The sequence below is a fragment of the Macaca nemestrina genome, chromosome 15 (assembly GCF_043159975.1).
Source record: "Macaca nemestrina isolate mMacNem1 chromosome 15, mMacNem.hap1, whole genome shotgun sequence".
NCBI lineage: Eukaryota > Metazoa > Chordata > Mammalia > Primates > Cercopithecidae > Macaca > Macaca nemestrina.
The window spans coordinates 66,847,803-66,862,110 of NC_092139.1; positions in this window are offsets into that span (position 1 = coordinate 66,847,803).

The window sequence follows — 14,308 nt, forward strand, 5'->3', positions numbered from 1 at the left end:
AATGGCTCCAAGTTAACTCTTATTAGAAAGTTTCAAACCCCTTTCTCTCATCATCATGCCCCAAAATTTGTCAAAAAAAAGTTTCTGAGATATTATATTGAGTTATTTAGGCCAAAGTCAATAAATGGATCTTAGAATAAGACTTTGAAAATAATGTAATACTCTATGCTAGGCATGGCGGCTCATGCCTGTAATTCCAGCACTTTAGGAGGCTGCGGCAGAAAGATCACATTAGGCTGGGAATTTGAGACCAGCCAGAGCAACATAATGATACCATACTCTCAACAACAACAACAAAACCACATTTAAAAAATTAGCCAGGCATGGTGCCTTATGCTTGCAGCTCCAACTAGTTGGGAGACCAAGGCAAAAGGATGGATTGCACTCAGAGTTCATGGCGGTGGTGAATTACGACAAAATTACTGCACTTCTGTCTGGATGAGAGACAAAGACCATATCTCAAAAAAACACAAAATAATCATATAAATAAGGATTCTAATGCCATAAGCCTTTTCCTAGGTTGTAAATGTTTTATGCTAATTTGAATTGCATTTTAAAACATAAAGTCCTCCTCAAGATGGCTTGTGGAGGTAACCAAGAAGCCTGCAGTGCCATACAAGCCCTGAGGCATGGACTGGAGCCCTAAAGCAAGTACACACCCTACCACTGAGCCTGCTGCTCATTTCCTCTGTCTGGCTCCATTTGCAGCACAATTGTTGCACATACCTCAGTGTGTTACAAAGCCTAGCAAGACCGAGCTGGCTCAAAGAGCAACCAGCCAACTCTGCAAGGGTGTGCCAGGAGCCCGTGGACCAGCCACCAACCTCACTCACTGCCGGTCAAGGTACATAATTTCTTCTACCCTAGTGGCAAGGCCTCAGTGTCATCTGCTTTTCCTCGGGCCTCTGCTCCATCAGCCATCGGGTGGCAGCCACTCAGGCTGTTGGAATCTGGCCATCCCTGCTTCCTTCAGTAGGTGAGGTTGCTGGCTGGTCCACTGGTTCCAGGTGCACCATTGCAGTGGTGGCTGGTTGTTCTTTGAGCCAGCTTGGCCTCACCTGGCATGCAGAGGCCCCAGCTACTGAAATGCTCCTCTGAGTGAGCTTGTCCTGCCTTGGGCCAAATTCTAAGTCTGGTCAAGGCCACTGAAGGCCGAGTCCTCTGGGTGGTAATCCTGGCTGCTTTCTGTTTTGGAACATGCAGTCCTTCTCAAGAAGGCCTGTGGTCTGCCTCTTTAAAACCAGAAGCCCGCAGTGCCATACGAGCCCTGAGGCATGGACTGGAGCCCCAAAGGCACTGCACACCCTGCTCCTGAGCCTGCTGCTCATTTCCTCTATATGGCTCCATTTGTAGCACAGTTATTGCACTGAGGCTTGTGCATGCGGGGCAAGGCCAAGCTGACTCTAAGAGCAACCAGCCACTTCTCCAAGGGTGTGCCAGGAGCTGGTGAACCAGCCACCAACCCCACTGACTGCCAGTCGGGTACATCAGTTCCTCTACCCTAGAGGTAGGGCCCCAATGCCTTCCGATTTTCCTCAGGCCTCAGCTCCATCAGCCATCAGGTGGCAGACAGTCCGGCTGTTGGAACCCGGCCATCCCTACTTCCTTGAGTGGGTGAGGTAGGTGGCTACTGCAACTGATCCAGGTGCACCCTTGCAGAAGTGACTGGTTGCTCTTTGAGCCACCTTGGTTTTCCCTGGAATGCACAGACCCCAGGCACCAACATGCTGCTCTGAATGAGCTGGTCCTGCCTGGGGCCAAATTCTAAGTCTTGCCAGGGCCACAGAAGACCTAGGCCACTGGGTGGAAATCCTGGCTGCTTTCTGCACTTGAACATAAAGTCTTCCTCAAGATGGCCTGTTGTCTGACCCTTGGCAGGAAAGAAGCCCAGAATGCCATCTGAGCCCTGAGGAATTGAGTGGAGCCCTAAAGGCAGGGCACACTGTGCTCCTGAGCCTGCTGCTCATTTCCTCTATATGGCTCCATTTGTAAGACAATTGTCACAATGAGGCTTGTGCATGCAGGACAAGGCCAAGCTGGCTCACGGAGCAACCAACCACCTCTGCAAGGGTGTGCCAGGAGCCCATGGACCAGCCACCAATCTCACTGCCAGTCAGGGTACATCATTTCTTCTACCCCAGGGGTAAGGCCTCAGTGCCATCTGCTTTTCCTCAGGTCTCTGCTCCATCAGCCATCAGCAGGCAGCCACTCAGGCTGTTGGAATCCGGCCATCCCTGCTTCCTTGAGTGGGTGAGGTTGATGGCTGCTCCACCTGTTCCGGGTGCACCCTTGCAGAGATGGCTGGTGGCCCTTTGAGCCAGCTTGGCCTTGCCTGGCATGCACAGACTGCAGGTACCAAAGTGCTGCTCTGAGAGAGCTTGTCCTGCCTGGGGCCAAATTCTAAGTCTGGCCAGGGCCACAGAAGGCCGAGTCCCTTGGGTGGAAATCCTGGATGCTTTCTGCACTTGAACATAAAGTTCTCCTCAAGATGTCATGTGGTCTCTCTATTTGCAACCAAGAAGCCCGCAGTGCCATCTGAGCCCTGAGGAATTGACTGGAGCCCTAAAAGCAGTGCACACCCTGCTCCTGAGCCTGCTACTCCTCTCCACTATACGGCTCCATTTGTAAGACAATTGTTGCACTGAGGCTTGTGCATGCCACACAAGGCCAAGCTGGCTCAAAGAGCAACCAGCCACCTCGGCAAGGGTGTGCCAGGAGCCAGTGGACCAGCCACAAACCTCACTCACTGCCGCTCATGGAACATCAGTTCTACCGTAGAGGTAGGGCCCCAGTGCCATCTGCTTTTCCTCAGGCTTCTGCTCCATCAGCCATCAGGTGGCAGCCACTCAGGCTGTTGGAAACTGGCCATCCCTGCTTCCTTGAGTGGGTGAGGTTGGCAGCTGCTCCACCTGCTCCAGGTGAGCTTGCCCTGCCTGAGGCCAAACTCTAAGTCTGGTCAGGGCCACAGAAGACCTAGGCCCCTGGGTGGAAATTCTTTCTGCTTTCTGCACTTGAATATAATAAAGTCCACCTCAAGATGGCCTGTGGTCTGCCTCTTGGCAAAGAAGAAGCCCTCAGTGCCATCTGAGCACTAAGGCATTGACTGGAGCCCTAAAGGCAGCTCATACCCTGCTCCTGAACCTGCCGCTCCTTTCCTCAATATGGCTCCATTTGTAAGACAATTGTTGAACTGAGGCTTGTGCATGCCAGGCAAGGCCAAGCTGGCTCAAAGAGCAACCAGCCACCTCTGCAAGGGTGTGCCAGGAGCAGGTGGACCAGCCACCAACCTCACCCACTGCTGCTCGTGTACCTCATTTCTTCTACCTAGAGGTAAGGCCTCAGTGCCATCTGCTTTTCCTCAGGCCTTTACTCCGACAGCCATCAAGTGGCAGCCAGTCTGGCTTTTGGGACCTGGCCATCCCTACTTCCTTGAGTGGGTGGGGTTGGCGGCTGGTGCAACTGCTCCTGGCACACCCTTGCAGAGGTGGCTGGTTGCTCTTTGAGCCAGGATGGCCTTGCCTTTCATGCACATGCCCCAGCTGCTCCGAGTGATCTTGTGCTGCCTGGGGCCAACTTTTAAATCTGCCCAGGGCCACAGAAGGCAGAGTCCTCAGGCCTCTACTCCATCAGCACCTGCTCCAGGCGCACGCTTGCAGAGTTGGCTGGTTGCTCTTTGAGCCAACTTGGCCTTGCCTGGCATGCACAGACCGCAGGTACCGATGTGCTGCTCTGAGTCAGCTTGTCTTGCCTGGGGTCAAATTCTAAGTCTGGCCAGGGCCACGGAATGCCTAGCCCCTGGATTGCAATCCTGGCTGCTTTCTGCACTTGAACATAAAGTCCTCCTGAAGATGCCCTGTGGTCTGACTCTTGGCAACGAAGAAGCCCGCAGTGCCGTCTGAGCCCTGAGGAATTGACTGGAGTCTTAAATGCAGCACACACCCTGCTCCAGAGCTTGCTGCTCCTTTCCTCTATATAGCTCCCTTTGTAAGACAATTGTTGCACTGAGGCTTGTGCATGCCAGGGAAGGCCAAGCTGACTCAAAGAGCAACCAACAACCTCTGCAAGAGTGTGCCAGGAGAAGGTGGACCAGCCACCAACCTCAGTCGCTGCCAGACATGGTAAATCCTTTCTTCTATCCTAAACGTAGGGCCACAGTGCCAACTGCTTTTCCTGAGCGCTCTGCTCCATCAGCCATCAGGCGTCAGTCACTCAGACTGTTAGAATCTGGCCATCCCTGCTTTCTTGAGAGGGTGAAGTTGGTGGCTGAACCACCTGCTCCAGGTGCACCCTTGCAGAAGTGACTGGTTGCTCTTTGCGCCAGCCTGGACTTGCCTGGCATGCACAGGCCCCAGAAACTGACACTGCTCTGTGTAAGCTTGTCCTGCCTGGGGCTAAATTCTAAGTCTGGCCAGGGCCACAGAAGGCCTAGGCCCCTGGGTGGAAATCCTGGCTGCTTTCTGCACTTGAATATAAAGTCCTCCTCAAGACAGCCTGTGGTCTACCTCTTCACAATGAAGAAGCCCGCAGTGCCATCTGAGCCCTGAGGAATTGACTGGAGCCCTAAAGGCAGCCCACACCCTGCTCCTGAGCCTGCTGCTCATTTCCTCTATATGACTCCAGTTGTAAGACAGTTGTTGAACTGAGGCTTGTGTATGCCAGGCAAGGCCAAGCTGGCTTGCAACCAGCCAACTCTGCAAGGGTGTGCCAGGAGCCGGTGGACCAGCCACCAACCTCACTCACTGATGGTCAGTGTACCTCATTTCTTCTACCCTAGAGGTAAGGCCTCAGTGCCACCTACTTTTCCTCAAGCCTCTGCTCTGTCAGCCATCAGGTGGCAGCCAGTCCGACTGTTGGGACCTGGCTATCCCTACTTCCTTGAGTGGGTGAGGCTGGTGGCTGGTGCAACTGCTCCAGGTGCAACCTTGCAGAGGTGGCTGGTTGGTCTTTGAGCCAGGATGGCCTTGCCTTGCATGCACGGGTCCCAGCTGCTCCAAGTGATCTTGTCCTTCCTAGGCCCAAATTCTAACTCTGACCAGGGCCACAGAAGGCTGAGTCCCTTGGGTTTAAATCCTGGCTGCGTTCTGCACTTGAACATAAAGTACTCCTCAAAATGGCCTGTGGTCTCCTCATTTGCAACAAGAAGCCCGCAGTGCCATCTGAGCCCTGAGGAATTGACTGGAGCCCTAAAGGGAGTGCACACCCTGCTCCTGAGCCTGCTACTCCTTTCCTCTATATGGCACCATGTGTAAGAAAATTGTTGCACTGAGGCTTGCGTATGCCAGGCAAGGCCAAGCTGGCTCAAAGAGCAACCAGCCACCTGTACAAGGGTGTGCCAGGAGCCGGTGGAGCAGCCACCAACCTTACTCGCTGCCCCTCATGGTACATCAGTTCTACCCTAGAGGTAGAGCCCCAGTGCCATCTGCTTTTCCTCAGGCCTCTGCTCCTTCAGCCATCAGGTGGCAGTCACTCAGTCTGTTGGAATCTGGCCATCCCTGCTTCCTTGAGTGGGTGAGGTTGGTGGCTGTTCCTGCTGCTCTGGGCGCACCCTTGCAGAGGTGGCTGGCTGCTCTTTGAGCCAGCTTGGCCTTGCCTGGTATGCACAGAACGCAGGTACCAAAGTGCTGCTCTCAGTGAGCTTGTCCTGCCTGAGGCCAAATCCTAAGTCTGCCCAGGGCCACAGAAGGCCTAGGCCCCTGGGTGGAAATCCTTTCTGCTTTCTGCACTTGAACATAAAGTCCTCAGGATGGCCTCTGGTCTGCCTCTTGGCAATGAAGAAGCCCGCAGTGCCATCTGAGCCCTGAGGAATTGACTGGAGCCTAAAGGCAGCCCACACGCGGCTCCTGAGCCTACTGCTCTTTTCCTCAATATGGCTCCATTTGTAAGACAATTGTTGCACTGAGGCTTGTTCATGCCAGGCAAGGCCAAGCTGGCTCAAAGAGCAACCAGCCACCTCTTCAAGTGTGTGCCAGGAGCCAGTGGACCAGCCACCAACCTCACTTACTGCCATTCATGATACATCAGTTCTACCCTAGAGTTAGGGCCCCAGTGCCATCTACTTTTCCTCAGGCCTCTGCTCCACCAGTCATCAGGTGGCAGTCACTCAGTCTGTTGGAATCTGGCCATCCCTGCTTCCTTGAGTGGGTGAGGTTGGTGGCTGCTCCATCTGCTCTGGGCGCACCCTTGCAGAGGTGGCTGGTTGCTCTTTGAGGCAGCTTGGTCTTGCCTGGCATGCACAGACTCTAGGTATGGACATTCTGCTCTGAGTGAACTTGTCCTGACTGGGTCCAAATTTTACACCTGGCCAGGGCCACAGAAACCCTAGGAACTTGGGTGGAAATCCTGGCTGCTTTCTGCACTTGAACATAAAGTCCTCCTCAAGACGGCCTGTGATCTGCCTCTTGGCAATGAAGAAGCCCGCAGTGCCATGTGAGCCCTGAGGAATTGACTGGAGCCCTAAAGGCAACGCACACCCTGCTCCTGAGCCTCCTGCTCCTTTTCTCTGTGTGGCTCCATTTGTAAGACAATTGTTGCACTGAGGCTTGTGCATGCCAGGCAAGGCCAAGCTGGCTCAAAGAGCAACCAGCCAACTCTGCAAGGGTGTGCCAGGAGCCGGTGCATCAGCCACCAACCTCACTCGCTGCCGGTCAAGGTATGTAATTTCTTCTACCCTAGTGGCAAGGCCTCAGTGTCATCTGCTTTTCCTCGGGCCTCTGCTCCATCCGCCATCAGGTGGCAGCCACTCAGGCTGTTGGAATCTGGCCATCCCTGCTTCCTTAAGTGGGTGAGGTTGGCTGCTCCACCTGCTCCAGGGGTACCCTTGCAGAGGTGGCTGGTTGCTCTTTGAGCCAGCTTGGCCTTGCCTGGCATACACAGAACGCAGGTACCAAAGTGCTGCTCTGAGTGAGCTTGTCCTTCCTGAGGCCAAATTCTAAGTCTGGCCAGGGACACAGAAGGCCTAGGCCCCTGGGTGGAAATCCTGGCTGCTTTCTGCACTTGAATATAAAGTCCTCCTCAAGACAGCCTGTGGTCTGCCTCTTCACAATGAAGAAGCCCACAGTGCCATCTGAGCCCTGAGGAATTGACTGGAGCCCTAAAGGCAGCCCACACCCTGCTCCTGAGCCTGCTGCTCATTTCCTCTATATGACTCCATTTGTAAGACAGTTGTTGCACTGAGGCTTGTGCATGCAGGGCAAGGCCAAGCTGGCTTGCAACCAGCCAACTCTGCAAGGGTGTGCCAGGAGCCAGTGGACCAGCCTCCAACCTCACTCACTGTCGCTCGTGTACCTCATTTCTTCTACACTAGAGGTAAGGCCTCAGTGCCGTCTGCTTTTCCACAGGCCTCTGCTCCATCAGCCATCAGGTGGCAGCCAGTCCGGCTTTTGGGACCTGGCCATCCCTGCTTCCCTGAGTGGGTGAGGTTGTACGCTGGTGCAACTGCTCCAGGCGCACCGTTGCAGAGGTGGCTGGCTGCTCTTTGAGCCACCATGGTCTTGCCTGGCATGAACATGCCCCAGCTGCTCCAAGTGATCTTGTCCTGCCTGGGGCCAAATTTTAAATCTGCCCAGGACCACAGAAGGCAGGGTCCTCAGGCCTCTGCTCCAACAGCACCTGCTCCAGGTGCACCCTTGCAGAGGTGGCTGGTTGCTCTTTGAGCCAACTTGGCCTTGCCTGGCATGCACAGACCGCAGGTACCGATGTGCTGCTCTGAGTGAGCTTGTCCTGCCTGTGGCCACATTCAAAGTCTGGCCAGGGCCACAGAATGCCTAGTCCCTGGATTGCAATCCTGGATGCTTTCTGCACTTGAACATGAAGTCCTCCTCAAGACAGCCTGTGGTCTGCCTCTTGGCAACGAGGAAGCCCGCAGTACCATCTGAGCCCTGAGGGATTGACTGGTGTTTTAAAGGCAGCATACGCCCTGCTCCTGAGATTGCTGTTCATTTCCTCTATATGTCTCCATTTGTAAGACAATTATTGCACTGAGGCTTGTGCACGCCGGGCAAGGCCAAGCTGGCTCAAAGAGCAATCAGACACCTCTGCAAGAATGTGCCAGGAGCCGGTGGACAAGCGACCAATCACACTCGCTGCTGGTCAGGATATATCATTTCCTCTACCCTAGAGTTAAGGCCTCAGTGTCATCTGCTTTTCCTTAGGCCTCTGCCACATCAGTCATCAGGAGACAGCCACTCAGGCTGGGGAAACATGGCCATCGCTGCTTCCTTCAGTGGGTGACATTGAAGGCTGGTCCAACTGCTACAGACGCACCATTGCAGAGATGGCTCGTTCCCCTTTGAACCAGGTTGGCTTTACCTGGCATGCACATACCCCAGCTATGGACATGCTGCTCTGAGTGACCTTGTCCTGCCTGGGGCCAAATTTTAAGTCTGGCCAGGGCCACAGAAGACCAAGTCCCTTGGGTTTCAATCCTGGCTACTTTCTTCACTTGAACATAAAGCACAGGCCACCAACCTCACTCACTGCCGCTCATTGTACATCAGTTCTACCCTAGAGGTAGGACCCCAGTACCATCTGCTTTTCCTCAGACCTCTGCTCCTTCAGCCATCAGGGGGCAGCCACTCAGGCTGTTGGAATCTGGCCATCCCTGCTTCCTTGAGCGGGTGAGGTTGGTGGCTGCTCCACCTGCTCCAGGGGAACCCTTGCAGAGGTGGCTGGTTGCTTTTTGAGCCAACTTGGCCTTGCCTGGCATGTACAGACCTCAGGTACCAAAGTGCTGCTCTGAGTGAGCTTGTCCTGCCTGAGGCCAAATTCTAACTCTGGTCAGGGCCACAGAAGGCCTAGGCCCCTGGGTGGAAATCCTTTCTGCTTTGTGCACTTGAATACAAAGTCCTCCACAAGAGGCCTGTGGTCTGCCTCTTGGCAAAGAAGAAGCCCACAGTGCCATCTGAGCACTGAGGAATTGACTGGAGCCCTAAAGTCAGCGCATATCCTGCTCCTGAGCCTGTTGCTCTTTTTCTTAATATGACTCCATTTGTAAGACAATTGTAGCACTGAGGCTTGTGCATGCCAGGCAAGGCCAAGCTGGCTCAAAGAGCAACCAGCCACCTCTGCAAGAGTGTGCCAGGAGCAGGTAGACCAGCCACCAACCTCACTCACTGCCGCTCCTGTACCTCATTTCTTCTACCCTAGAGGTAAGGCCTCAGTGTCATCTGTTTTTCCTCAAGCCTCTGCTAAATCAGTCATCAGGTGGCAGTCACTCAGGCTGTTGGGATCCGGTTATCCCTACTTCCTTGAGTGGGTGAGGTTGGTGGCTGGTGCAACTACTCCAGGCGCACCCTTGCAGAGGTGGCTGGTTGCTCTTTGAGCCAGGATGGCCTTGCATTGCATGCACATGCCCCAGCTGCTCCAAGTGATCTTGTCCTGCCTGAGGCCAAATTTTAAATCTGCCCAGGGCCACAGAAGGCAGAGTCCTCAAGTCTCTGCTCCATCAGCACCTGCTCCGGGTGCACCCTTGCAGAGGTGGGTGGATGCTCTTTGAGCCAGCTTGGCCTTGCCTGGCATGCACAGACCGTAGGTACCAACGTGCTGCTCTGAGTCAGCTTGTTCTGCCTGTTGTCATATTCACAGTCTGGTCAGGGCCACAGAATTCCTAGTCCCCTGGATTGCAATCCTGGCTGCTTTCTGCACTTGAACATAAAGTCCTCCTCAAAATGGCCTGTGGACTGCCTCTTGGCAACAAAGAAGCCCACAGTGCCATCTGAGCCCTGAGGAATTGACTGGAGTCTTAAAGGCAGCACACACCCCGCTCTACAGCTTGCTGCTCATTTCCTCTAAATGGCTCCATTTGTAAGACAGTTGTTGCACTGAGGCTTGTGCATGCCTGGCAAGGACAAGCTGGCTCAAAAGCAACCAGCCAACTCTACAAGGGTGTGCCAGGAGCCTCAGGCCTCTGCTCCATCAGCCATCAGGTGGCAGCCACTCAGTCTGTTGAAATCTGGCCTTCCCTGCTTTCTTGAGTGGGTGCGGTTGGTGGCTGCTCCACCTGCTCCAGGCACTCCCTTGCAGAGGTGGCTGGTTGCTCCTTGAGCCAGCTTGGACTTCCCTGGCAGGCACAGGCACAAGAATCCAACACTGATCCATGTGAGCTTGTCCTGCGTGGTGCCAAATTCTAAGTCTGGCCATCCCTGCTTCCTTCAGTGGGTGGGGTTGAAGGCTGGTCCAACTGCTACAGGAGCTCCTTTGCAGAGGTGGCAGGTGGCCCTTTGAGCCAGCTTGGCCTTGCCTGGCATGCACAGATTCCAGGTACCGACATGTTGCTCCGAGTGAGCTTGACCTGCCTTGGGCCAAATTCTAAGTCTGGCCAGGGCCACAGAAGGCCGAGTCTCTTGGGTTTAAATCCTGGCTGCTTTCTGCACTTGAACATAAAGTCCTCCTTAAGACGGCCTGTAGTCTGCCTCTTGGCAACAAAGAAGTGCCATCTGAACCCTGAGGAATTGACTGGAACCCTAAAGGCAGTGCATACCCCGATCCTGAGCCTGCTGCTCATTTCCTCTATGTGGCTCCATGTGTAAGACAGTTGTTGCACTGAGGCTTGTGCATGCCAGGCAAGGCCAAGCTGGCTCAAAGGGCAACCAGCCACCTCTGCAAGTGTGTGCCAGGAGCCGGTGGACCAGCCACCAATCTCACTCGCTGCCGGTCAGGGTACATCACTTCTTCTACCTGAGAAGTAAGGCCTCAGTGCCATCTGCTTTTCCTCGGGCCTCTGCTCCATCAGTCATCAGGCGGCAGCCACTCAGGCTGTTGGAATCTGGCCATCCCTGCTTCCTTCAGTAGGTGAGGTTGGTGGCTGGTCCACTGGTCCAGGTGCACCCTTGCAGAGGTGGTTGTTTGCCCTTTGAGCCAGCTTGGCCTTGCCTGGCATGCGCAGACCCCAGCTACTGACATTCTGCTCTGAGTGAGCTAGTCCTGCATGGGGCCAAATTGAAAGTCTGGCCAGGGTCACAGAAAGCCGAGTCCCCTGGGTGGAAATCCTGGCAGCTTTCTTCACTTCAACATAAAGTCCTCCTCAAGAGGGCCTGCGGTCTCCCTATTTGCAATCAAGAAGCCTGCAGTGCCATCTGAGCCCTGAGGAATTGACTGGAGCCCTAAAGGCAGCCCACACCCTGCTCCTGAGCTTGCTACTCGTTTGCTCTATATGGCTCCATTTGTAAGCCAATTGTTGCACTGAGGTTTGTGCATACCAGGCAAGGCCAAGCTGGCTCAAAGTAACCAGCCACCTCTGCAAGGCTGTGCCAGGAGCCAGTGGACGAGCAACCAACCTCATTTACTGCCGCTCATGATACATCAGTTCTACCCTAGATGTAGGGCCCCAGTGCCATCTGCTTTTCCTCAGGCCTCTGCTCCATCAGCCATCAGGTGGCAGTCACACAGTCTGTTGGAATCTGGCCATCCCTGCTTCCTTGAGTGGGTGAAGTTGGTGGCTGCTCCACCTGCTCCAGGGGTACCCTTGCAGAGGGGGCTGGTTGCTCTTTGAGCAAACTTGGCCTTGCCTGGCATGCACAGACCTCAGGTAGCAAAGTGCTGCTCTGAGTGAGTTTGTCCTGCCTGAGGCCAAATTCTAAGCCTGGCCAGGGCCACAGAAGGCCTAGGCCCCTGGGCGGAAATCCTGGCTGCTTTCTGCACTTGAACATAAAGTCCTCCTCAAGACGGCCTCTGGTCTGCCTCTTGGCAATGAAGAAGCCCGCAGTGCCATCTGAGCCCTGAGGAATTGACTGGAGCCTAAAGGCAGCCCACACGCGGCTCCTGAGCCTGTTGCTCTTTTCCTCAATATGACGCCATTTGTAAGACAATTGTTGCACTGAGGCTTGTGCATGCCAGGCAAGGCCAAGCTGGCTCAAAGAGCAACCAGCCACCTCTGCAAGAGTGCCTCTGGAGCAGTTGGAGCAGCCACCAACTTCACTCACTATCGCTCATGGTACATCAGTTCTACCCTAGAGTTAGGGCCCCAGTGCCATCTACTTTTGCTCAGGCCTCTGCTCCATCAGCCATCAGGTGGCAGCCACTCAGTATGTTGGAATCTGGCCATCCGTGCTTCCTTGAGTGGGTGAGATTGGTGGGTGCTCCACCTGCTCTGAGCGCACCCTTGCAGAGTTGGCTGGCTGCTCTTTGAGCCAGCTTGGCCTTGCCTGGCATGCACAGGCCCCAGAAACAGACACTGCTGCATGTGAGCTTGTCCTGCATGGGTCCAATTTCTAAGTCTGGCCATCCCTGCTTCCTTAAATGGGTAACGTTAAAGGCTGGTCCAACTGCTACAGGCGCACCATAGCAGAGGTGGCTGGTTGCCCTTGAGCCAGCTTGGCCTTGCCTGGCATGCGCAGACTCCAGGTATTGACATGCTGCTCCAAATGAGCTTGTACTGCCTTGGGCCAAATTCTAAGTCTGGCCAGGGCCACAGAAGGCCAAGTCTCTTGGGTTTAAATCCTGGCTGCTTTCTTCACTTGAACATAAAGTGTTCCTCAAGATGGCCTGTGGTCTCCCTCTTTGCAACCAAGAATCCTGCAGTGCCATCTGAGCCCTGAGGAATGGACTGGAGCCCTCAAGGCAGTGCACAGCCTGCTCCTGAGCCTGCTGCTCATTTCCTCTATATGGCTCCATTTGTAAGACAATAACTATACTGAGGCTTGTTCATGGCAGGCAAGGCCAAGCTGGCTCTAAGAGCAACCAACCACTTCTGCAAGGGTGTGCCAGGAGCCAGTGGACCAGCCACCAACCTCACTCGATGCTGCTCAGGGTACACCATTTCTTCTACCCTAAAGTTAGGGCCCCACTGCCATCTGCTTTTCCTCAGGACTCTGCTCCATCAGCCACCGGGCAGCAGCCACTCAGGCTGTTAGAATCTGGCCATCTCTGCTTCCTTAAGTGGGTGAGGTTGTTGGCTGGTCCAACTGCTACAGGTGCGCCCTTGCAGAGATGGCTGGCTGCTCTTTGAGACAGCTTGGCCTTGCCTGGCATGCACAGACCCCAGCTACCAACATTCTGCTCCGAGTGAGCTTGTCCTGCCTTGGGCCAAATTCTAAGTCTGGCTAGGGCCACAGAAGACCGAGTCCTTTGGGTTCAAATCCTGGCTGCTTTCTGCACTTGAACATAAAGTGTTCCTCAAGATGGCCTGTGGTCTCCCTATTTGCAACCAAGAAGCCCGCAGTGACATCTGTGCCATGAAGAATTGACTGGAACCCTAAAGGCAGCGCACACCCTGTTCCTGAGCCTGCTGTTCATTTCCTCTATAAGGCTCCATGTGTAAGACAATTGTTGCACTGAGGCTTGTGCATGCCAGGCAAGGCCAAACTGGCTGAAAGAGCAACCAGCCACCTCTGTAAGGGTGTGCCAGGAGCCGGTGGACCAGCCACCAACCTTACTCGATGCCGCTCATGGTACATCAGTTCTACCCTAGAGGTAAGGCCCCAGAGCCATCTACTTTTCCTTATGCCTCTGTTCAACCAGACATCAGGTGGCAGTCACTCAGTCTGTTGGAAACTAGCCATCCCTGCTTCCTTGAGTGGGTGAGGTTGGTGGCTGCTATACCTGCTCTGGGCGCACCCTTGCAGAGGTGGCTGGTTGCTCTTTGAGCCAGCTTGGCCTTGTCTGGCATGCACAGACCACAGGTATCAAAGTACTGCTCCGAGTGAGCTTGTCCTGCTTAGGGCCAAATTCTACGTCTGGCCAGGGTAACAGAAGGCCTAGGCCCCTGGGTGGAAATCCTGGCTGCTTTCTGAACTTGAGAAGAAAGTCCTTCTCAAGACAGCCTGTGGTCTCTCTCTTGGCAACAAAGAAGCCCACAGTGCCATATGAGCCCTGAGGAATTGACTGGATCCCAAAGGCAGCGCACACCCTGCTCCTGAGCCTGCTGCTCCTTTCCTCTATGTGGCTCCATGTGTAAGACAGTTGTTGCACTGAGGCTTGTGCATGCCAGGCAAGGCCAAGCTGGCTCAAAAAGCAACCAACCACCTCTGCAAGGGTGTGCCAGGAGCTGGTGGACCAGCCACCAACCTCACTCACTGCCGCTTATAGTACATCAGTTCTACCCTAGACGTAGGGCCCCAGTGCCATCTGCTTCTCCTCAGGCCTCAGCTCCATCAGCCATCAGGTGGCAGCCAGTCTGGCTGTTGAAACCATCTCTGCTTCCTTGAGTGGGTGAGGTCAGTGGCTGTTCCACCTGTTCCAGCTCACCTTTGCAGACGTGGCTGCTTGCTCCTTGAGCCAGTTTGGCTTTGCCTGGCATGCATAGACCGCAGCTACCACCATGCTACTCTGAGTGAGCTTGTCCTGCCTCGGGTCAAATTCTAAATCTGGCCAG